The sequence below is a fragment of the Mandrillus leucophaeus genome, unplaced genomic scaffold (genome assembly GCF_000951045.1).
Source record: "Mandrillus leucophaeus isolate KB7577 unplaced genomic scaffold, Mleu.le_1.0 Scaffold1, whole genome shotgun sequence".
Lineage (NCBI taxonomy): Eukaryota > Metazoa > Chordata > Mammalia > Primates > Cercopithecidae > Mandrillus > Mandrillus leucophaeus.
The window spans coordinates 12787087-12809614 of NW_012098097.1; the positions used below are offsets into that span (position 1 = coordinate 12787087).

General features: G+C 54.8%; 1 protein-coding gene across 2 annotated transcripts in view; it reads right to left on the reverse strand.

Annotated features, from left to right (window-relative positions):
• The window catches only part of RBFOX3 (RNA binding protein, fox-1 homolog (C. elegans) 3), a 460304-nt gene that overhangs the window by 132184 nt on the left and 305592 nt on the right, over positions 1-22528 (reverse strand). The gene's annotated exons all lie outside the window — the stretch shown is intronic.

Genomic DNA, 22528 nt, shown 5'->3' on the forward strand with positions numbered 1-22528 from the left:
CTTTTGTCCTAGAATGAGAAAAGCAGGCTGTGGGGGAGGGATGGGGAAGGGGAGAATGTATCTGGCTCTAAATAGGAGCCAGGCCCATTCTGTCCCCTAGGGGACCCAGCCAACTTCCTGGGGCCTGGAAACAGATGTCACCTCAGCTACAGTGTTTGAGTTGGAGACTGGCTCTGTTGCCCAGGCTGGAGTGCAGTGGCGCAATCTCAGATCATGGCAACCTCTGTCTCCCAGGTTCAAGCGATTCTCCTGCCTCAGCCTCCTGAGTAGCTGGGATTACAGGCACGGCCATCATGTCCAGCTAATTTTTTGTATTTTTAGTGGAGACTGGGTTTCACCATGTTGGCCAGCCTGGTCTCGAACTCCTGACCTCAAGTGATCTGCCGCCTCTTGGCCTCCCAAAGTGCTGGGATTACAGGCGTGAGCTACCATGCCCAGCCTGGACATGAATATTTTAATGACAATGAAAAAGAGGATAAAGTTCCCCTGTGTCCCTTGTGAGCAGATGAGGGTTGAGGGTCAAGGGTTTAGGGTGGTATTGTGGGAGCAGGTGGCTCCCTCGCCTCGGTGCCCTGCACTCACCCAAGAAGGGGAAGGACGCGGGGAGCACCAGCATCCACAGCCCTGCAGATTCCACCACAAGGGAAGCTGTGTCTTCACCAGCAGTCTAGGCCTTGCCCCAGCAGCGTCAAGCCCCCAATATATATACCCTCCACTGCTACCAGGACCTGAATCCAGCAACAGCCAGATGGGGAGGGTGAGATGAGGACAGAAGACAAGGGCTGGCCCTCCCCTTCTTGGCCTTCCACCCTGCCAACCAGTAGGCCCCATCCAGAGGTTCCTCCCTCAGGCTCAGCCCTACCCTCTGGTCCCTCCCCCTTTATCCACAAGCTTGTTGTTTGGTGAGATTTCCTAAGTCCTTCCATCTTAGGGGACTTCCTAAGGACTCACCTAAGTCGTGAGCCTTCCCCTGGGGGACTGCAACCATTAGGGCCACTTTGCACCAAATAGGGTATATCTACTCGGCATTGCCAACAAACATTGACCAGCTGATAGCTAAAATCTCTCCTCCTGTCTTTGACCCCCACCAGATATAACTCTGGGAACATTTGTACCCTGAGGACAAAGGGCTGTGAACATCACAGGAAACCTGACTTTCCAGCTGGCCACAGCCCATGCACAAGCACAGAGGGGCTCCTCAGCCATTCTGCACTGGGCATTGCTGGGTTTTGGGAACTGAGGACGTGGAGGAAGCCAAGACATTGTGTGCTGCCTGTGACCTGTGGGCACCAGCCCCTAAACACTCAGCGGACCAGACTTGGTTCTGTTTCCGAAGGTGGCGCCGGCGGATGTTGGGAGGCCTGGTGAACCACGGCCAACCCTCACATGGCACCGCCCAGCTCTGCCAGGAGGGGCTGAAATAAATGGAGTCAAGTGAACTTCGTTGTTAACCCATGACGGATCTCTCTTTGGGAACTGCCCCTCACCGGAGCTTTGCCACCCGTGGGTATTAGGCCTCTGAGAAATGCACAGGGCAATGCACAGGGCTATCCCACTTACAACGGGAAAGTGGCTGTGTGTTGGTCGCTGGCAGGATAAGACACTTTGCTTAATGACTTTTTAATAAAAATCAGACATGGTCATGGAGGTGCCTCATGGAGGAAAGCCCTGTCTCCTCATTAGTTAGACAAGCTCTCCCGTCCGCAGGTCCAGCAACCAGGGAGTGCGGGGCTCTCTTCTTGAGAAAAGTGATGCAAAGCACTTTGGATCAGTGTGACCGGGAGGATGCTGCTGCTCACCCTGGCACCCAGGGAGAAAGAGAAGAGATGGGAGAAGAGGGGTTCCTTGGGGCAGGGCAAGTGGGAGGGACGTCTGGGGGGTCTCGGAGGAAGCAGGAAGGGTTGACCTCTGTCTGTCCAGGGAGAGAGAGGAGGAGCCCAGGCTCCCAGGCAGGGCTGAAGCTGAGTCTGGACCAGGTGAGGGGTGTTCCCCAGGTTCCTGGGAGGGTGGCCCAGGAGAGGAGGCTGCAGGCCCAGGGGCCCCCAGATACTAGGCAGCCCTAGGAAACAGACACTAAATCCTCATTACAAGGCGTTTTAAATGCACAGACAGGATATTAGCGTTTAAACAGCTTCTATTACTCCAGGGCAAACTTTAAAACACATAATATTTATAGAAAGCCTCATTCAGCTCACCCTGTTTGTTCTTTATTTCTCCGGCAATTACCGCTAATTTGGAGACATTGTGCTTTGGCATCTTCGCCTGGTGCCGGTCAATTATGAAGCCGCCCACTGGTGCTGCCCCCACACCCGTCACTCCCGCGCGAGACCCAGCGGCTGCAGGGCTGGGGGTAGTGACGTGAGCCCGCCCCCTGGCTCCCTGCCCTTCCCCTTCCTGGGCAGGGCAATGTTCACACACCCCGGGCCATCTTCCTGTGCCATCTGTTTGTCCCATCGGGTTGGCTCTGGGGGAAGTGGGAGGGAGGTGCCGGCCCCTGCAGGGCTCCCAGCTGAAGATCCCAGGCCTGGGACTGCATGCTGCTGCCCTCGTGCAGCTCTGAGCTGAGCCCAGCAACGCTGAAGCTGTGCGGAGCAGGGAGGTCCTCTGCTCTGGGCTGCAGCCCCGTCAACCAAAGAGTCACACTGGTTTCCAGACTTATGGATGTGACCCTGGCAGGAGACGCCTCTGGAAAGCACCCTGCTCATGCTCAGCCGTGTGACCCCTGCTCTGCCACGCCGAGGACATACCACTGTCAACACGCTCCCTCTCTCCCTCCAACCTTCCTTCCTTTCTCCATCTGTTCCTTGAGTCCTTGCCAAGCCTCTCCCCTTTCCAGGGCACTGCTGGAACGACCCGCCGCTCAGCCTCATTTCCTGCCCACACGGAGCTCACAGTCTGCTGGTGCCCTGGGTAAGACAGGCACCCCTGGTGTGCAGGGACTCACAGACGATGGAAGGGCAGGGCTCAGGGAAGAGCAGATGGAGGAATAAACTGGTCCCCAAAGGCTGGATGTAGGACAAGGCCTGGGATGGGGCCGGGGGAGGATGTCAGGGACAGAGGCCCAGCAGGAGCATATCCCCCAGGCCCTGGCTTTGCTGTGGGCAGCTGTGCCACGCTGGGCGCCGCCCTCTCTCAGTCTGCCCTGAAGCAAAGCACCCAGTGCCTCAGTGCATGATGGGCACACGGCTGGGCTCAATGTATCCTTCGCTTTTGTCCCCAAGACAGTGGGAAGCCACTCTGGCGGCTGTGGATGCTGGTGCAGGCATTTGGACGTCGTCCTGAGGGCTCCCGAGTGGAGGTCAGAGCCAGTGTCAGGTTTAACCCGACAGCCTTGCAAGCAGCAGGGGCAGGGCTGGAGTTGATGGTCTCGGGGTCACCCAGGGGTCCAGCCCTTGTCCTCTGTCCCCAAGCGTCCTCAACCTAGTGGGGGTCAAGATGTAACTGTCTGGGCTTTGGAACTGGAGGCCAGGTTCTGGTCCTGGACATCACAGTTGGGTTGGTGACCTGGATATGTCACTGCCACCTCTGTGACCCCCCAGCTGGGTGGGGAGAGCAGCCCAGCCTGTTTGCCTCCCAGGTATAGGTGAGGTGAGCTGAGACGCCATCTGTGAGGAGCCTCTGAGAGCCACCGTGGTCTCTGCAGCGTGTGGCAATCTTGGGACATGGGGTCCATGTGAGGAAGTGGTGCCCACCTGACAGTAGAAGGTGGAGACCACGGGGACCACCGAGCAGGTGGGGAGGGCTGTCTGGCTGGGACCACCGGGAGGGCCTGGAATGAAGATGGACAGGGGACAGGCAGGAAGGAGGGGCGGGGCTTTCTAGGAGCAGCTTAGAGGTAGGACTAGCATAAGGCCAGGGGGCAGGAGTGAGAGGAGGGAGAGGAGGAGCACGTTGGGCTGAGCCCAGTCTCCTGCAGGGAGGAAGGTACCATGGCCCCTCAGGCCCAGAGCACAGGCCCCACAGCTGGTGTGGGCTTCTCTGTGGCAGTGAGTAGAACTCAGGTGGTGACAGGATCACATGCCCAGTCATTCTGGCGTCTCCCTGTCCTGCCAGCAAATATCCCAGTCCTGCTTGACTGGGCACGGAACACGCAAACAGTGATTCTCTCCCAACCTGATCTCACTTTACAGATGAGCCACCTGAGGCTCAGAGAGACTTGGTGACTTGTCCAGGGTCACACAGCTGCTGAGTGGCAGAGCCAGATCCCAGAGCAGGCCTGAGGAACACGAGTCGCACACGAGTCCCCTGCCCCTGCCATTGGGCCCATGCCCAGACCCCAGCAGGCTTTTTACCCCCAGGCCCCTGTCTCCCCGCTGTGGTGGCAGCCCTCCTCCAGGGGGTATCCCCAGGTGAACCATCCAAAGGCAGAGATGCCCCCAAAGCAGGCAGGAGGCCCCCCACTCTGGACCTCTCTCACAGAACAGCAGTGACCTCCACACCCTTGTCTACCAAGGGGAGCCCTTCCCCGCACAGCCAGGCTGAAAGGGCCTGGAGGCAGGTTCCTCCCTGCAACCCACTCTTGCTTGGCCAAGGCCAGGCCCCTTGGCTCTGCCGGCAACTGTCCCCTTTGCAATAAGCACAGGAATCGTTGGTCGCAACTTTGCCAGCCTTAAAGTGGGAGTAACAATATCTCCAGTGCTGCCCTTGAAAAGCTATGCCCATGGGAGGTGGAGACATGTTCACTCGGGGATAGGAGGGGAGGCTGCACAAGAGTGGGGATCCCTACAGAGCTGCTGCTTCAGGGGATGCCCCTGGCCAGGTCCCGTCCTGCATCTCGGAACAGACTCATTCCTTCATTCATTCACTCATTTATTTCAGTGTTCAGGGTTCCCAGAGCCCCAGCCCAACCTGAGACACAGGGCAGGTACCAGAAATAAGAACTGAACAAGACCCAGCCAGGGTGCTCGAGGGAACTGCAGGCAGAGGGGAGATGGAGGGGCGAATGGGTAACAGGAGCACCCAAGGATGAGGGCAGGGGTGCAGAGGAGGAAATGGCATCTGGCTGTGGGGTGCCCAGGGAGGGCTTCCTGGAGGTGGTGACAGCTAAGCTGCCCTTGACTCCATGCCTGCAGCAGCCCCTCATGTCTCTCTGCCCGAAAGCTCACCCTGAAGTCAAGCAGGAGCCAGTTAGGGGGATGGGGTGGGAGGGAGGGCGTTTTTTTAGGTGGAGCAAGCCCAACGGAGAACACGGCAGATGTTCGGATTAACCTTGGAACAGCTCAGCCTGGCTGGGCCACGGGGCTTAGGGAGGAGCCGGAAGGAGGTGCGGGGTGAGGTGGAGCTGAGAGGGCAGGGTGGGGAGAAGTTGGTGCTCTGTGTTACGAAGGTTAGATTTGCTTGGGGCAGGTGGGACTGGGGCTGGACCTGGAAGCTGAGTGGGAAGTGGGGGTAGAGGGAGGCAGGACCCACTCCGGGAGCTGAGGTCGGGTGGATGGTGGTACCCACTGGTGATCCGCAGGGCAAGGAGAAGCCAGTCTGAAGGAAGCAGCAGTTTTCAAGGCTCATTTTTGAGTGTGAGTTTGAGGAGTGTGTGGGCATCAGGTGGACAAAAGGAATCGAGCTGGTGAGGCTGGGAGGGGGTCCTGGTGGGGTATGGACTTGGGGGGTGGCAGCGTTTGGGTGCCATCTCCCACGCTGGGATGGGTGACATGGCTCAGGAAAGGACAGCAGGAGAGGAGGAGGGTCCTCCTATGGGGGCCCGGTTCTTTGCCCAGCTCCAAAACCCAGCCTGGAAGTGGAGCCAGGGATCTGGCTCCCGGGAAGATGAGAAGGAGAGGCTCCCAGATCAGGTTCCATCCCACCCCAAAATAGCCTGGAAGGTACAGTAAAGGAGCACTGGCCGGGCCCCCAGGGCTTGGCCGAGCGTGGCTGAGGACAGGCAGAGCCCCTGCTTGGGGAGAGGGGGAGTTCTGGGAGGAAGACTCCCAGAGGAGCCCGGCAACCAGACCCCAACCAGCGAGGGAAGCCCCCTCCTAGCTCTGAAGCGGCTCCTAGGCCAGCTCACACGTGCCAGGTCAGGGCCGGGAGCCGAGACGTGGGGAGGTCAGGGAACAGGGGTCCATTCTGCCTGTGGTTCAGGGAATGTCTTTGGTGAAGTGGCCGCTGAGGCTGGCCTTGAAGAATGAGGAGGGGGACTGGTGGGACACATCAGGGCTTTCTTGGTAGAACCAAAGGCCTTTGTGCAGACGTGGAGGCCGGAGCACCTGGGCACATCCTTGCCCCAATTTTGTCCTGAATGGGAGCAGAGTCAGCAAAGCACAGCAGAGCTCAGCCTGTGGGGTGACCAGCAGTGAGCTTGACTCCGGCCATTCTGACTCCCAGGGGCTGTCTGTCCCTTCACGGCTGCCATGGCTCCTGTGGCCTCAGCCTGCTCTGCAGACCCCCTGCTGGGCCCACAGTCCAGCTGCTTGGTGTGGGCCCCACAGGCACCTGTGCGGGGTCAGGCCCTCCCAGTGGGGCTCCAGGGCCCTTGAGCCCTTCTCCTGGTGACGGGGCTGGACTGTGGCCCTGGAGTTCCATGCTGCAGGGTAGATTGTGTCTGGAGCCGGGAGGGCGGGCTGGGAAGGGGTACCCGGATGTGGGGTGGCCCTGCCCTGGGAAGTGTTCCTGGGTTGAGGCTGCCGGCTGGGCGCAGGGGGAAAGTTTACCCTATATGGAAAGCACAACAAATTCACATAGATTTCCAAACCACCTCTGCGCAAGCCTAGAGGCTGATGATCCCGGGATACGCAGCCTTCTCCTAAGTGTGTGCATGTGCGTACGCGTGCACACACATACAAAGACACACAGACACACACATACCCTAAACCTTTCCTTCTCCCAGTTCTGCCCAATTGAACTAGGATGGCATGGTTGTCCCCTCACAGTGAGGGCCCCTTCCTGCTTGGCCTCGCCTGGCGCTGTCCCTTCAGGCCTGTCTGGCCCAGACCCCTACCCTGATCTTTCATTTCCTTTGTCAAAAGGCGCAGGGGCTCGCAGAGGAAGGCGGGGGAGGCTGCAGAGTGGGGGTGCCTACTCTCCCCCGGGTCTCTGCAAGCTGCTCGTGTCTGGGCTCAGCGCTCCGAGGAGGTCGGCTGGGGCTCATAGCCATGCTCCATCACTCCCTCCCGGGGTCCAGTTTCCCACATTTGATTTTGTACGGGAAGCGGGAGGAGTAAAGGCACAGGATAAGGGGGAGGGGAGCTTGTGGGCCTGGGGCTGGTGTGCTGGGTTCCTGGGAGCCATCTGAAGTTTGGGCTGGGGGAATTTGCCAAGGTTTTCCCTTAAGGCTGGGCTGAGGAAGCGTCCAGAGAGGGCTGGGCTAGTGTAACCCCTGCAGGGTATTTCTGGAGCCTGGGCCCAGCCCCCTGTCCCAGCCCCACCATCTGCATCTGAGGCTCACCTAGAAGAGTCTGGCCGACAGCCAGCACTTCCTGCCTGGGGACACCTCCAACCTGCACCCCTGCCTGCTGGGCCCTGGGGGAAGGCTGGCATGGCCTGGGAAGGCACGGGGAGTGGGGTGGGCACGCTGAGCCTCCCAACATTTCCGCCCCAGATCTGCCCAGAGTGAAAAAGCAACACGCAGTCCACGCTTGGTACATACCCAAAAATACATCATCATTTCGGAACCGCGGCTCCACGGCAGGCTCCCGGGGAGGCAGGGAGGAGACCCAATCAGAGGAGCGGCGGCCGGTGGCAGGTTGGCGGGGGTAGGGGCTGGGTTCCCCAACGCTGGTGCTCAGTTTAGCTGTCACTTGCAGCTGTCTTAGAAAGTGCGGCTCTCCTCTCTGCCTCCCTCTCGCTCCTGCTCACTCCAAGTCCTCTCTCCCCCTCCCTGTGTCTCTGCCTCTCTCGCTGTATTTCCCCAGGTTGCTCAGCTCCGTGCCTGCTTTCCGCTTGCCCATCGATGGGGTTCTGCCGGGCACTGCCCTGTCCCAGCACTCCTGCTGCCCGGATCTCTGCTCAGAGTTGAGCTACGGCGTCCTGATTCCAGAGTTCATCAAGCAGGGGACCCAGGGGAGGGTGTGTGCGTGTGGAGCGGGGGGACACAAAACCTTCCAGCCTAGCAGATCTCACGGATACCGGAATGGGGACGGGGATGGGGAGGACACTTTACTGAAGGTTAGAACAATTCTCGAAAGGTCTCTCTTGGCTTCAGAGGGTGGGAGATGAGATTTGGAAGTGACAGAGAAGAGACACCGCCTGGAGACCCCAGCCCCAAGTCCGGAGCAGCAGGGAGGGAGGAGGAGCAGCTCCTGCAGAGGCGGGGGCGGCTCTCCAGGCCTGGAACACGGGCCAATCAGAGACGAAGGCGCAGAAGTTGAATGTGCATTGGGTGCAGCGAGGGGTGAGAGGGTGGAGTGTGGGGAGGTGGAGCCGCTGCCTGCGGGAGAGCCTGCATCTAACGTCTGTCCTACCTCGGCGTTTTCCAGGACGCCCCATCCGTGAGGGACTCCGATGCCTTCTCCACTAACCCACGCTGCTGGGGGCTGGGACCTTTGGGGACTCACTGCCCTGCAGGGAGGATTTCTGCTCAGCCCTGCTGAAAGGCTGATGCCAGCTGAGCTTCGTTGACAGAGGCCTCCCAGCCGACCTGCCTCGCTGCCCATCATCTCTGGCCAGTGCCACCCATGGGCTGTATACACTCAGGAACCCCAGGTCCAGGGCCCGGTGGGGAGGTCACTCCACCATCGGCCTGAAGGCCAGAGCCCCCCTGGGCTGTTGCCTGCTCTCTGAATAGACAAAAGAGACTTCTATGGTTCTCAGAATTTCTTCCAATGAGCAACACTGAGGCCCAGAGGCCGGTTAGTGTTGGGGTGGCTGCAGAGTGGTGGCTGTGTGGGGTCTCACACGCTGGCTCTGCTCCATGCTTCCACTCTCTCCTCTGGAGAGTGAGTGATGCATGTTGGGGGGCCTCCTGACCCCTTGGGCCTGGGTTGGTGGCCTCAAGGGCCAGCCCCTGACTGAACACCCAGGACTTTCCTTCCCTGGAGGGTTGGGCCCCCCAACCCAACTGTGTCCAGCTATGGTAAGGTGGGGTCCAGGCGAATTCACGATGGTCCTCAGTGAGGGCCCACTCCAGATCCGCACAAGTCTTCCCACGCTGTCGCTCCTTCCATGGGGACCTGGCTGAGTGGAAGGAGGGCTTGCTGGGAAGGAGGAGGTGGGGGTCGGCGGCTGGAGCCTCTGGCTCTGCTCCCTGGCTCCCCTCCAAGGCCGCCGCCCATAGCTCTCTGGCTGGGCAAGCCCAGGGGAGGTGCCAGGATGCAGGCAGCAGCATCAGCTTTGAGTCTCTGGGGCTAGCACGGATGCCTGGCAGGAGTGGGGAAGGGTGGAGGTGCAGATGGGGAGGGGTGCAGAGGGCAGAAGTATGAGTTGCTGCTCATGTTGCAAGTTCTAGAACGAGACTGCCCCAAAACCTCCACCAGCCACAAACACCGGAGGGTAGGAAAGCAGGTATTCCACCGGAGCCGATGCCCTAGGGACCTGCTGCCTGATTTCTACCCGTTGCCCGATTTCTACCTGCTGCCTGATTTCCACTCGTTGCCTGATTTCTACCCGTTGCCTGATTTCTACTGCTGCCTGATTTCTACCTGCAGCCTGATTTCTACCTGCTGCCTGATTTCCAGCAGGTCTAAGGACCTTTATGGCTCCCTGGGGATCAAACACTTTGTGCCAGCTCACGCCAAGGAACCAGCCCTGGCCAGAAGGTACAGAGGCCTGAGATTCATCTAAACCAAAAATTTACCAGCTCTGCCATTGCCAGTCTTGCAGCCTCTGTGGGCTGCGTCACTGCTCCCCGCCTTGGTGTCCTCATGTCTAAGCTGGGATGGCAGGACCAACCCTGCTCCAGGGCTGTTTGGGGAAGCTCCTGTTCTTTTGAAAGGGCCAGAGTTCTGAGGACCCTGAGTTGGCACAAGCCCCTGCACCCGAGACTCTGGACGGCATTCTGTAGCCCCTTGCTGAGGCTGGTGAGCAGTCACATGTCCTCTTGCATGTGTCCAGAAAGGTGAACTTTGGGCTCAGAAAGCTCACAGGATGACAGTGCCCACCAGAGATGGCCTTGAGCCCCTCCTCCGTGTCCCTCCCCACAGCCTTGTCATTGCATGTGGACTGGGCGGTCCCTGCCCTGGGCACACAGGCAGCTCCTAGAGGGCAGGGGCTCAGCCATACATGTCCTGTCAGGGCGACCAGCATGGTGCAGATGCCCAAATGCCGGCTGCGGGGCTGAATAGAGAATGAAGAGGTGGCCAGGCATGGGCTGGGTTGCTCTTTAGGGAGCACAGGGTGAGAAAGAAGCAGTTTCCTCTGTAGCCTGTGTCCTCCGGGCTTCATTCTGGAGGGTCTGGCTGAATTTCACAGGCTGCACGTCTGGGGTGTCGGGGTGTGGGTCTGCCACCTTTTCCTGCATGCCCTGGGGACCTGCCCATATGGCCAGTGGCTTCCTCAAACAAGCTGCCTATCTCCAGCATCCTCTAAATCCTGGGGGGGCCACTCCATCACCCTCAAAACATGGGCTTACAGGCAGGACCTCTGCCAAGTTAAGTTCCAGTGTTTCTGCTCTAAAAATCCACACCTTGAATGCACATGTGGCAATAGCAGACCACACACACAGTTGCATGTGTATCTGCACACACACACAGTTGCATGTGTATCTGCACACACACACAATTCCCCTGCACACACACACAGCTGCATGTGTATCTGCACACATACACATGCATAGATGCCCTGATCTCCCTGCACGCACACATAGCTGCATAAACATCCATGGTCCCATACACAACTCTGCATGCAGACCCTTCCCCTAGAAATGTACCAATGTGGCAGCCCCATTGGGGCAACCCCCAGTGGGCAGACCACTTCCACACACACCCTGGAGGTCTTGAGCTGGTTCCTGCAGACCCTGGCATGGAAACCCAATCCTGCGCTTGGGCCAGGCTGTGACATTTGCCGCACATTCTGCCCACAGTCCTCGGGCCGGTGGCGTGAGACATGGAGAGGATGCGGCATCCTCTGGTCAGAACGCCAGCAGCTATGAATAAATAATGATGATGGGAGAAGAAAGAGGGGCTAGGGTGCAGGACACTCCCCCACTGAGGGATTCTGGGGAGGTGATTCTGACACCTGGGCAGCTGTCCTGGGCTGTCACACATTCCAAGCTCAGCTGCTCTGCGGCAGTGTGCCCCCCGCCCCCCCACAGCACAGCAATAAAGCAAACAACACTTTCAATAATTCAGCAGCAGGAGAGGGGACTTAGGAAGGGAAAATCCACCTCAGCATCGAGAGAGGGGCCAAGAGGAATGAGGCGAAGGTGTGTATATTGGGAGGCAGAGAGAGACAGCAGAAGGGAAGATGGGGAGTGCTGGGGGAAGGCAGGCTTGAGTGCCGTCTTCCGCACACCTCGCCAGCTCTCTGCATGTGTCCTGATTGAAAGAGTCTCTGGGCAGATTCTTCTTTCCCAAACAGGAACATATGGTGGCCACTGAGGCATTACCTGCCACCAGGAGCCTCCGGAGTCACCTGGCCTCTCCCCTTCCAGGACGTAGGAAATTCCTCTGCAGCCTCCCCACTGCAGATGCCTCCAAGGACCAAGGACAAGGAATCCAGGCAGCCCACCCGATGGCTGCCAGCTGTCATGGTCAGGAAGTTCTTCTTTTAGGCAGCCTGAAATCTGTCTCCTTCAGACTCTCCTTGTTGATCTTAGTTCCGCCATCCGAGGCCACAGGCATTGCGTGCCTTCCTCTTCCGCAGGGCAGCCCTTGAGCTTTCCAAGACAGACCAACCAGCTCTTTCCTCCTCTGGGCACACAGCACTGGTCACCGGGGCCATTTCCTTTAGGGTGTATTTGGGTCTCCACCCCGTCTTGTCCACTTGTCTGTGAAACATCCCCCGGCCCACAGTTGGGAACTCCAGGGTGAAACTAACATTCCAGGTGGCTCTGAGGCCCAGGGATCCCCTGCAGTGATGCAGAGTGGACCTTACCCATGCCATCTAAACAGAGTCAGCTTGGAGGGCAGCCACTTAGCTTTGGAGTCACTGTCCATCCAGCTTCCCAGGGACACGACTCGTTTACACCGTAATTATTAACAGGGCTCCAGTTTGGAGGGGGTGTCATCTGGTTGCTCTAATTGTACTGAACTTGTGATCAGTGACAGCCCTAAGTCTTCTTCCTCTTGTACTCATCCAACTCGTGTTTTTGGAATTCAGAGTAAGATTTCACATTTAGCCTTGTTACATTTAGTGAATTTTACCCCTGGTGCTAGCCAGCTCACCAGGAGAACTATTAGTTATTTTTCTTCTCGTTAGAGGAATCAGAATTTGATCATCATTCCTACTAAATGTTTATGCAAACCGCTGGTAAAAGGCATGACTAGCATAGGGTTGAGAGCCGAGCCTTGTGGCACACCACTAGAGACACCCCAGGAGCCAGTGCCCTTTGACCATTCACACACGTCACCTACGCAAAACACGCCCCTGCCTCCCCACCATCCAGTCCTCAATGAAAGGAGACGAGCAAGTACACAGCCCACGTCGCTTGCACAGTCAGCCTCTCCCACTTTGGAAAGTTCGTCCGTCTCTCAATCTCAAGCTTCCTCCCTGGGCATCACTCGCTGGCCAGTCCCCTCCCCAGCGCTGCTCTCCCCTCCCTCCATTCTTTTTTTTTTTTTTTTGAGACAGGGTCTCACTCTGTTGCTCAGGCTACAGTGCAGTGGCACCATTTTGGCTTGCTGCAACCTCCACCTCCCGGGTTCAAGTGATTCTCATGCCTCAGCCTCCGGAACAGCTGGGATTACAAGCATGCACCAACACACCCGGCTAATTTTAGTATTTTTAGTAGAGACAGGGTTTCACCATGTTGCCCAGGCTGGTCTCGAACTCCTAATCTCAAGTGATCTGTGCACCTCAGCCTCCCAAAGTGCTGGGATTAAAGGCATGAGCCATGTGTCCAGCCCCCGGGATCAATTCTGTAAGTGCTCAGCCCAGTGCTCGGTTGCCAGATTGACTCTGGAACTCCTTACAGCCAAGGGGAACGTGTGTCCGTGCCTCGAGACCCATGGACCCTGGCTGGGTAGGGGGCTGCTGGGCAGAGCCGGAGGGGGTACTGGGTCCCTTCTGCCTCATCAGCAAGTCCATAAATGTGTGTGAGGTGCCAACTGCCGGCTGGGCCTGTTCCACACCAGGGACTCAGTTTTGAACCAAACAGGCTAACCTTCCTGCCCTCCTGGGTTTTACCCTGTACTGGGGAGGAGAGTCAACAAACAAAATTAGTTAGAAAATTGTCTTGCATGTCAAAGGGTGATAGTGGTGAGGGAAGCAGGGTGGGGGTCTGGGAGGGCAGGGGAGGGTGCTGCAGTGTTTAGCCAGGTGGTCAGAGTGGGTGTAATTGATGAGGTGATATTCAGGCCCATCTGGATGAACCCAAAGAAGGGGCTCTGAGGCTTTCTAGGGAGAATATTCCAGCAAAAAGAATACCCCTGGCAAAGGGCATTCCACATCATGGGGATGTGTCTAGCTATTTGGGGAACCAGCAAGGTGGCCCACGGGCTGGAGTAATGAGAGTGGGGCGGGCAGCAGTGGGAGAGGTGGTCAGATCATCGGAGGTCTATATGGGAGGGTATTGTGAGGACTTTGGCCTTTTTCCAAGAGAAGTGGGAGTCACAGGAGGATTTGGAGCAGAGGAGGAGCACAGTCCAACCTGGGCTTTAACAGTATTAGCGTCACCCCCAACAGCACATTCCCTGAAGAGGAGGTGGGCCAGGTGTCTAAAGATGGACCTCATGACCATCTCTGCCCAGCCTGAGGATTCTGTAAGGGCAGGTGTTCATGGGGAGGTGGGGATGGCTTCCGGGCTTGATTAGCAGTCACCTGCTGTCCTTCCCGCCATGGTCAAGACAGTCACCTGCTATCCTTCCCACTATGGCCAAGACAGTCACCTGCTATCCTTCCCACCATGGCCAAGAGAACGCCTGGGGTCTGTGACTGCACCCAGCATGTCCTGGGCATCACCCTGTGGAGCAGAAGGAGCCCAGGATGTGGCAACACTCACACCTGAGCTCATATTTCAGAACAGCTGCTGTCCTGCTGGGCAGCTTTGAGCAGATTACTTAACCTCTCTGAGCCTCAGTTCCCTTTTTGGTAGAGCGGGGACGGCAACATCTGCCTTCCCGGGGTGACTATGGGGGTTTAGCAATCACCAGGGTGGAGGGTCTGGCACACAGGTATTGGATAAAAAAAAATCACCATTAATCAAGGGACATGGGCATTTCCAGGTATGTGAGTTAGGAAAGAGGGAGCGTGAGGCTGGCAAATTTCTATACCAGCGTGAGACCGGAAAAGGACATACTCCAGCTCTGCCAAGTTGCTCGGGAGGCTCTGGGACCTGCCAGGCCTGGGGGAACCCACTCAGCATTCTGGGCAGTGACCTCGCGCTCTGGCCTGCGTGGAGGATCTGCAGAAGCAGCAGAAGGCTGCGGCGCCTCCAACCCCGTCTCGCTCCCCTTTCTCACTCCCGAGTCTCCTCCCTCCCTCCTTCCCTCTTCCTCTAACTCATCGGCAAGCGCCAGCCAGTTGGCAGGCTGGACACCCAGCAAAGGACTCACGGAGACTTCTTGCTGGTTTTGGCCGAGACCACCAGGACTGTGTGTTGAGTCCCCAGAGGCTAATTCCCGCAGAGGAGGGACAAAGTAAGTCCTGAGAGATCCAGCGAAGCAGCGAGCCAGGGAACATCCACGGAGGCAGGTTGGGCCTCAGTTTCGGAGTGGTTTCCCCTTTTCCTCCCGGGCTGGTGTCCTTCAATCCCATAGACCAGACGGAGGGGCCCCCATGGATGTCAGATGTCCAGCCCACCCCTAGGAGGGGTGAGTATTGTTTGAGCATCAGCTCGCCCAGGGAAGGGGCTTTGTTTGGCTCCTTGTTGCATCTCAAGCATGTCATGTGTGCTCACTGCACACAAGATGAGCAGGTCTCTCATGCCACTGGGGGACTCTGCCATAGAGAAGGATTCAGCACAGGGCCCCGCTCATGGTTGGCTGGGGGGTGGCGGCGTGGGGAGGCTGACTGGTGGGGGTTACTCCCTATTCCATGGCTTATGACTGGAGCACATGTGATGGCTAAGAGGCAAAAAGCAAAGTGCCCAGGAAGACCCTGACCAGCCCAAGGGATGCAGGCAGGTGGCCTCAGTATCCAGGTAAGGGTGGGAGAAATCCAGGGGCAGGGAGGGTGTGCTTGGGGCCTCCGTGTTGGTTTTTCCTCCTGAGCTGGTAATGCCAAGGCTAGTGAGGTCCTGAATTGTAACCATCACATTGCGGGGAACTCCACTTTGCTTAGTGGGGAGCAGATAGGTACCGAAACTTTTTAGCCACCAACAGCGATAAAACCCACCTTCTTTGTGGACCTCCCCCTATGGATCCCGTGGAGAGACCAGGGGCCCTGCAATCAGCATCAATGTAAGGCCTGCAGGGTCAGAAGGACCCAGGTGTGGGCAGCCAGGCCGGCCGGGGACGCATGTCTTCCCTGCCCTTACTCTGTAGGAGGAAGCCTGGCCTGCTCCTCCTCTCGTCGCCTGTTCTGTCTTAAGTGGGATTGTGTCAAGACCTCACTATCTTGCCTCTCCTCCCTGGCACTATCCACAGGCTCTCTGCGTTCCCTCTGGCTTGTGCCTTGGCAAAGCTGTCCACTCCGGAGCAGGCGGGGCAGCCATGAAGCCTGAGAGAGAGGTGTGTGTCCTGCTCTCTGCACCGTGATGCCTCGTGCTCCCCGAAAACCAGGGAGAAATTACTCTGCCCAAGCGGAACATGCCCGGACAAGCCTCCTCTCCAGCTGTAATTAATACTCTGGGGAAAACACAGACTTGGGGTTTTTATACTTCCACACAAACACACACACACACAGAGATTTCTTTCCGTTGTCCTCCAATCCTATCTCAAATGTTTAATGTCCTGCTTCTTTCATGGGTAGCACAAAACCACCCAACTGGATACATCCAGAAAGCCGAGGCAGACACCAGGGACCCTCTTCAGGTTCCGTGATGCAGAACTTGAGCATTTGGGAGCTGATTTGCCAACAAGCAGTGCCCGCGCTGCATCCCTGATGTGGAGCAAAGCAGCTTTGGCCTTCTCAGAGTCAGGAATGGCCGTGAGTTTGGGTTAACCCTTTGTGGTCAACATTCTGGGGCATTGCTCTTTATTTCCCCATCACGGTAGCCTAACTGATGCACTAGTCCAAACACATATGTGCGCATACCAAGCGCTCCTGCCACCTGACTCATTATAAAACACTCTGGTGAGGCAGGAACCTTGCAGTCCCAGGAAGCTAGGCAGCTAGCAACTCTGACAGTAGAAATGTTCTCTCAAAGGACAGGAGAGGGCCAGGCGCAGTGGCTCATGCCTGTAATCCCGGCATGTTGGGAGGCCGAGGCGGGCAGATCACTTGAGGTCAGGAGTTCAAGACCAGCCTGGCCAGTATGGTGAAACCCCATCTCTACTAAAAATACAAAAAACTTAGCCAGGCATGGTGGCATATGCCTGCAATCCCAGCTACTTGGGAGGCTGAGGCAGGAGAATGGCTCGAGCATGGTAGGTGGAGGTTACAGTGAGCCAAGACTGTGCCGTTGCACTCCAGCCTGGGTGACAGTGTGAATGAGACTCTGTCTCAAAAAAAAAAAAAAAAAGGACAAAGGACAGGGCTGGGCATGGTGGCTCACACCTGTAATCCCAGCACTTTGGGAGGCCGAGGTGGGCGGATCACTTGAGGTCGGGAGTTTGACACCAGCCTGACCAACAGAGCGAAAACCCATCTCTACTAAAAATACAAAAAAATTAGCCAAGTGTGGTGGTGCACATCTGTAATCCCAACTACTCAAGAGGCTGAAGCAGGAGAATCGCTTGAACCTGGGAGATGGAGGTTGCAGTGAGCTGAGATGGTGCCACTGCACTCCAGCCTGGGTGACAGAGCAAGACTCCATCTCAAAAAAAAAAAAAAAAAAAAAAAAAAAAAAAAAAAAAAAAAAAAAAAAAAGACAGGAGAGCTCATGTGGGCCAGGAAGGGTGGAGTCCTCTGTGTCTCCTACTGGTCAGAGAGCTCCTTTGGGGCGGCATGAGGAGGTACGGATGGGAATGGGCTCAGAAATCCAAGCCCGTGAAATCCACAGTCTCCTACAGGGAGCCTTGACTTCTCCAGGCAAATTCTCAGTGTGAAAAGAAGCCTGAACAACCAGGGCTGTGGTCTTGCCTTGGCCACTTCTAACGTGAGCCTGGGCAAATAACTGACCCATCCTAAGCCTTAGTTTCCTCATCTGTAGAATGGGGACACCAGCACTGCTCCTGCCTTCTGAACAGGCCTGTTGTAAGGATGACATGGGATAGCAGATGTCACTTGTGATGACCTGTGTCCAAGCTCCTTATCAGCTGGAGAAGCTGTGCCCAGATAAAGGATTGGGTGTGTCTGACTCAGCTGAGGCAGGTGCAGGGACCATGATTTAAGACCAAATAGGCTCAGCTTCTCATGGGTCCTCCTCAGCTATTCTCACTAGGCGCAAAGAGGGTGCAGCCCAGAGGCATGGTGACACGCAGTGATGATGAGGCTGGTTGGGTTGCTGGTGGCCTCTAGGTTCCCTTCTCCCCAGTTTTCTCATGTTCCTTACCACTCAGTCTTTGAGAGGCTTGGAGGCATTGTTTTTCTCTCATGTTCTCTCCTTATTTATTTATTTATTTATTTTTTAGATGGAGTCTCGCTTTGTCACCCAGGCTGGAGTGCAGTGGTATGATCTTGGCTCACTGCAACCGCTGCCTCCTGGGTTCAAGCAATCCTCCTGTTTCAGCCTCCCGAGTAGCTGGGACTATAGGCACGTGCTACCATGCCTGGCTAATTTTTTGTTTTTTTAGTAGAGACAGGGTTTCACCATGCTGGCCAGGCTGGTCTTGATCTTCTGACCTCGTGATCTGCCTGCCTCGGCCTCCCAAAGTGCTGGGATTACAGGCGTGAGGCATGGCGCCAGGCTCTCCTTATTTACAATCAAAATGTTCCTGAGAAGAAACGCTATGAAGCAGTCTTCTTGTTAAGACTTTCCAGAGCTAAGTTCTGGCTCCTGCAGAGTACTCGTCATTGAGGAGAGGAGGCTGTTCTCAAGGCATGGCAAGCAAAGGTGTCTGTCTCTACACTAGGACTGTGTGTCCCAGGCCCACGAGTGCTCTGACAGCCCTGCAGCTCATCTCCTTCCACCCTGCAGGGGACTGGGGACAAGGGCCAGGCCCAGCCCGTGTATGTGCCTGGGTTTGTTCCAGCAGCTGGGCAGTTACTGCAGAGACAGATTTGGTGTAAAGAAGAAAACAGTTCTGCTTCTGGTCAAGATGGAGAAATGGGGACTGATGTGTCTGCCTCCTAGAACAATAACAACAAGCTGAAGACTAGTTTCCGAGACACTGGACAAGATAGGGCAGTGATCCCCCATTGATGGTCATATAGGAGCTGCATGGTCGTTCCAGCTGACTGTCTTGAGGAAGTTTTCAGGCCATGGTGCAGGGACCCCAGGTCAAGCCTGGTGTAGTCCCTGAGTTGAGGAGACAGAGCTGAGAGGTGGGGAGCCAAGGTGGCTGGAGTTATAAGACAGAGCAATGGGGAGAAGACAGCTGGACAGAGAAAGAGCTCTACAGATACTCAGAGGGTCCCACTGAGCACTCAGCTGAGTACCGATCAGCACAAGCTTTGGAGGAAACCACCCAAGGCTGAGGTGAGAACCCCCTGGAGGGATGAAGGACACAGCACTCGGCACCCTCACAGGGCCAGGAGTAGCTCAGTCCTCACTAGTTGGACTGGAACAGGAACTCTTTACTATTCATGGGGCACTGGGTAGAGCATGCAGAGTCTTGCCTTAGTAGCAGGAACAATCAGACCTAGAATAAATACAGCCCCGGGCACTTTGGGGCTGTATTTATTGTAAAAGAAAATTGCCTTTGTTAATATTATCATTTATACAGAAAATCTGACGGAATTGACACAAAATCTACTAGAACTAGTGAATGGATTTAGCAAGGCTGCAGGACACAAGATCAATGTACAAAAAATCTATTTTATTTCTATGCGCTAGCAACGATCAATCAGAAATTGAAAGAAAAATACCATTTTAAGAAGCATTGAAATATGAATGACATTGGCATAAATCTAAGAAAAGATGTGCAAAATCCATACACTGAAAACCATAAACCATTGATGAAATTAAAGAAGTTCTAAATAAATGGAGAGAAATACCTTGTTTATGAGTCAGAAGGCCCAGTATTGTTAAGATGTCAATGAGTGCTGTATTAGTCCGTTCTCACGCTGCTATGAAGAAATACCCAAGACGGAGTAATTTATAAAGGAAAGAGGTTTAGTTGACTCACAGTTCCACATGGCTGGGGAGGCCTCAGGAAACTTAAAATCATGACGGAAGACACCTCTTCACATGGTGGCAGGAGATAGAATGAGTGCAAGCGGGGAAATACCAGACACTTATAAAACCATCAGATCGCGTGAGACTCACCCATTATCATGAGAACAGCATGGGGAAAACCACCCCCATGGTCCAATTACCTCTACCTGGCCCTGCCCTTGACACATGGGGATTATAATTCGAGGTGAGATTGGCATATCAGTCCCTCAAACTGACTTATAGATTCAGTTCAATCCCAATCAAAATCCCAGCAGGCATTTTCTTTTTTTCTTAAAAATTCACACACTAATTCTAAAATTCATATAGAAACTTAAGGGGCCTAGAAGAGCCAATACAACTTTGAAAAAGAAGGACAAAGGACAGGAAGATTAACTGGTTTCAAGACTTACTAGGAAGCCATAACAATCACTGTAATAGCTGTGGTAGGTTTGGCATCAAGACAGGCCAAGAGATCCAAGAAACAGAATATCAAACCCAGAAATAGACTCACATACACATGACAACTGATTTTTGGTAAGACTGCAGGGACAATTCAATGGAGGAAAGGATGATGTTTTTAATACATAATAGTGGAATCATTGGACATTCATATGGAGAAAAACTTCAATCCATAGTTTGCCCCATGCACAAATGCTAATTCGAGATAAATTGTGGAACCAAATATAAAACCTGAAACTACAGAACATCTAGAAGAAAGCATAGGAGAAAAAAAAATCTCTTTACATTTTAGCAAAGAAGACATAATAAATGCCAAATAACCACATGAATAGATTCTCAACATCATTAGTCACTAGGGAAATATAGATTAAAACCAAAGCGAGCTACCATGACACACCTAGTCGAATGGCTAAAGTTATGAAGACTGACAACACCAAGGTTGAGGAGGCTGAAGAACTGCAATTCTCACCCACGGCTGGTGGGAATGTGAAGTCGTGCAACCACTTTGGAAAACTGTTTGGCACTTATTTAGGGCGCTAAAATACACTTACCTTGAGATCCAGCCATTTCACCCAAGAGAAAAGGAAGAATATGTCCATGCACAGACTTGCACACACATATTCACGGCAGCTGTATCTGTAACAGCCCCAGACAGGAAACAGCCCAAATGTCCTTCAAGGAGTGAATGAGTCAGTGCTTTGTAACTCAATCACCGCATGGAATACTACTTGGCCAGAACAAGGAAAAAAGTATTTCTATGTACAACATCAGAGAAGAGCCTCCAAATAACTATGATGAGTGGAGGAAGGCAAGCAGAAAATGACGACGGATGCTACAATTCTATTTACATAAAACTCCAGAAAATATAAATAGTCTACAGCGACAAGAAGCAGAGTCAGTACTTGCCTTGGAAGAGGGGATTGGGTGGGGTGTGAAGAAGACATTACAAAGGGGCACAATGTAATGGTTGTGGGTGATGAACACAACCATTATCTTGATGGTGGTGATGGTGTCATGGGTATACATATATATCAAAGCTTATCATATTGCATACTCTATGTGAAGTTTATCATGCGCCCATTGTACTTCAATAAAGCTATTTAAAAAACATCCAAGTTTACAGGGCCAGGTAAATGACTGCATCAATACTTAAGAGTACAAATGGAATTTTTTTTTTTTTTTTTAGACGGAGTCTCGCTCTGTTGGCCAGGCTGGAGTGCAGTGGCGCAATCTTGGCTCATTGCAACCTCTGCCCCTCGGGTTCAAGCGATTCTCCTGCCTCAGCCTCCCGAGTAGGTGGGATTATAGGTGCCTGTCACCATGCCCGGCTAAAGTTTGTATTTTTAGCAGAGATGGAGTTCCACTACATCGGCCAGGCTGGTCTTGAATTCCTGACCTCAGGGGATATGCCCGCCTTGGCCTCCCAAAGTGTTGGGATTACAGGCGTGAGCCACCGCGCCCGGCCCCACAAATGGATTCTTTATGCTACAAACGACTCACCAGGAGGCTCCTTCCGATGCTTCCCTGTAAAATAGATTCAGTTTACAGCGGTGGCATCTCAGGAGGCGGCTGTGTGAAGGCTGCTGCCCTACTCGTGGCGAACACTTGGGGGCGCCTGTGAGACCAGCACCCGGCGGCATTCCTCTCTCCTCCCACGGAAAACTGCATCTAACCTTGACAGACAGGGGCGCCCACTCGGTAGGGGGAACCCTGTTACACACGGCCCACTGTGGGAAGCCCGAGGCCCTTTGAAGGGGACCCCCTGGGCTCTGTCTCTTTGTCCTCTTCCGGCTGGAAAGCCGGAAAGCCGGGAGCAGAGCCCGAGCTGCCTCTGCCCGCAGCCCTGAGTGGCTCCGCGGTGACCGGCTTCTAGGACGGAAGCCCCCGGCTCAGGTCTAGCTCTAATGTCAGGTCTAGCTCCAGGCCATTTGGTCAGTGCCTACTTCTGAGCCAAGGGTGGGCTTAGGGCAAACGCAGTACAAAAAAGAGTGCCAGACTTTTCCAGTTTTAGCTGAGGAAGACTTCGTACTCCTTTAACCCCGATGGATCTACTTTCTGGTCCTGGTTTTTGAAAAACGCTGTACACACACCTTGTACACACACCTTGTACACACACCACACCACCCAAGACCCAGGACCTGGCAGAAGAGAGGCCCTCTGAGGGCCGAGGGCTGCAAATTCCTGGCAAGTCTGCATTTTCTAATTTTGTTCTCAATAAATATACGTTACAGATGATCTCATACGTAACAGATGATCTCCAACTGACGAAGGTTTGACTTACAATTGACTTAGAATTTTTCCGACTTTATGTTCGTTGGTTTTTTTAGGACTATTAAATGCTTTCTTTTTTTTTTTCCTGAGACGGAGTCTTGCTCTGTTGACCAGGCTGGAGTGCAATGGTGTGATCTTAGCTCATGCAACCTCCGCCTCCCGGGTTCTAGCGATTCTCCCGCCTCAGCCTACCAGTAGCTGGGACTACAGATGCCCGCCACCATGCCTGGCTAATTTTTGTATTTTTTGTAGAGATGGGGTTTTGCCATGTTGGCCAGGCTGGTCTTGAACTCCTGACCTCAGGTGATCTGCCCACCTTGGCCTCCCAAAGTACTGGGATTACAAGCATGAGCCACCACGGCTGGTCCATTAAATGCATTTTTGACTTACAATATTTTCACCTTATGATGG